Source organism: Petromyzon marinus, unplaced genomic scaffold, assembly GCF_048934315.1.
Source record: "Petromyzon marinus isolate PM22_M1 ecotype Great Lakes invasive population unplaced genomic scaffold, UKy_Petmar_22M1.pri1.0 PM_G_Scaffold_149, whole genome shotgun sequence".
Classification (NCBI taxonomy): domain Eukaryota; kingdom Metazoa; phylum Chordata; class Hyperoartia; order Petromyzontiformes; family Petromyzontidae; genus Petromyzon; species Petromyzon marinus.
Window position 1 is genome coordinate 77,501 of NW_027422705.1, and position 2,500 is coordinate 80,000.

Below are 2,500 nucleotides of genomic sequence, written 5' to 3' on the forward strand. Positions count from 1 at the left end.
ACTTGAGACAGGCTGGTACATGGCATGTCTCCAGGGAGGTGTTAAAGATGTTGGTGAACACCGGAGACAGCTGGCCAGCGCAGTGCCTGAGGGTGGCTGGAGAGACAGAGTCCGGCCCGGCTGCTTTGCGTGGATTCTGCCTCTTGAAAAGCCCATTAACTTCTCCCTCCTGAAAGGAGAGAGTCGTTTCTGTAGTATGGGTGGGGGATGGGGCCTCTTGGGTGGGAAGGGGTGGTTCAGGACAGTCCAATTGTCTTTCAAATCTACGGTAGAACTCGTTCAGGTCGTTGGCTAGGCGGGAGTCGTTAGTGGTGTGGGGCGCTCTGGGTTTGTAGTTGGTGATGTGCCTGAGCCCTTTGGCAGACAGAAGCAGCGTCGTTAGTAGAGAACTGGTGTTTTAGTGTCTCTGAGTACAGTCGTTTAGCCTCTCTCACCGCTTTGCTAAACCTGTTCTTCGACTCCTTGAATCTGTCTCTATCCCCACTCCTAAACGCTTCCTCCTTCTCCAACCTCAACCTTTTGAGCTTTGCTGAGAACCAGGGCTTGTTGTTGTTAAAGTTCACCCTGGTACGTGTTGGGATACAGCAGTCCTCACAGAAGCTGATGTACACAGCCTCTGTGAGTTCATCCAGACTATTGGTAGCAGTCGTGAACATATCCCAGTCAGTACAGTCTAAGCACGCCCGCAAATCTTCCACAGCCTCACTGGTCCACTGTTTAGATGTCCTCACAGCAGGTTTACAGAGTTTTAGTTGCTGCCTGTATGCACGAATCAGGTGGACCAAGGGAGTTCTGTGCGAGCCGAACAGCCCCGTGACCCACAAGAGAAACATCCCCGCCAAATTCGAGCGTTTGACGGGGTCTATCCGTGAAAAAATATTCACGTTTTTGAGTGCACATGCATTTCTGCTGCAAATGCCTCTGGAAGTTTCATGCCGTTCGTATGCCAATTGTGGCAACACGAAAATGACCCGTTTTCCCATTCCGAGGGATTTCTGTGCGACCCTAACAGCCCCGTGAGCCACAAGAGACACATCCCCGCCAATTTCTAGCGTTTCACGGGGTCTATCCGTGAAAAATATAGACGTTTTTGAGTGCACATGCATTTCTGCTGCAGATGCCTCTGGAAGTTTCATGCCGTTCGTACGCAATGTGGCAACACGAAAATGACCCCTTTTCCCATTCCGAGGGATTTCTGTGCGACCCTAACTAACAGCGCCCGTGAGCCACAAGAGAGACATCCCCGCCAATTTATAGCGTTTCACGGGGTCTATCCGTGAAAAATATAGACGTTTTTGAGTGCACATGCATTCCTGCTGCAAATGCCTCTGGAAGTTTCATGCCGTTCCTATGCAATGTGGCCACACAAAAATGACCCGTTTTCCCATTCCGAGGCATTTCTGTGCGACCCTAACAGCCCCGTGAGCCACAAGAGAGACATCCCCGCCAACTTCTAGCGTTTGACGGGGTCTATGCGTGAAAAATATTAAAATTTTTGAGTGCACGTGCCTTTCTGCTGCAAATGCCTCTGGAAGTTTCATGGCGTTCCTATGCAATGTGGCAACACGAAAATGACCCCTTTTCCCATTCCGAGGGAGTTCTGTGCCACCCTAACAGCCCCGTGAGCCACAAGAGACACATCCCCGCCAATTTCTAGCGTTTCACGGGGTCTATCCGTGAAACATATAGAAGTTTTTGAGTGCACATGCATTCCTGCTGCAAATGCCTCTGGAAGTTTCATGCGGTTCGTACGCAATGTGGCAACACGAAAATGACCCGTTTTCCCATTCCCAGGGATTTCTGTGCGACCCGAACAGCCCCGTGAGCCACAAGAGACACATCCCCGCCAATTTCTAGCGTTTCACGGGGTCTATCCGTGAAAAATATCAATTTTTTTTTGACTGCACATGCATTTCTGCTGCAAATGCCTCTGGAAGTTGCATGCGGTTCGCATGCAATGTGGCGACACGAAAATGACCCGTTTTCCCATTCCGAGGGATTTCTGTGCCACCCTAACAGCCCCGTGAGCCACAAGAGAGACATCCCCGCCAATTTCTAGCGTATCACGGGGTCTATCCGTGAGAAATATTCACTTTTTTGAGTGCACATGCATTCCTGCTGCAAATGCCTCTGGAAGTTTCATGCGGTTCGTATGCAATGTGGCGACACGAAAATGACCCGTTTTCCCATTCCGAGGGATTTCTGTGCCACCCTAACAGCCCCGTGAGCCACAAGAGAGACATCCCCGCCCACTTCTAGCGTTTCACGGGGTCTCTCCGTGAAAAATATCACATTTTTTGAGTGCACATGCATTCCTGCTGCAAATGCCTCTGGAAGTTTCATGCGGTTCGCATGCAATGTGGCGACACGAAAATGACCCGTTTTTTCCCATTCCGAGGGATTTCTGTGCCACCCTAACAGCCCCGTGAGCCACAAGAGACACATCCCCGCCAATTTCTAGCGTTTCACGGGGTCTATCCGTGAAAAATATTCAATTTTT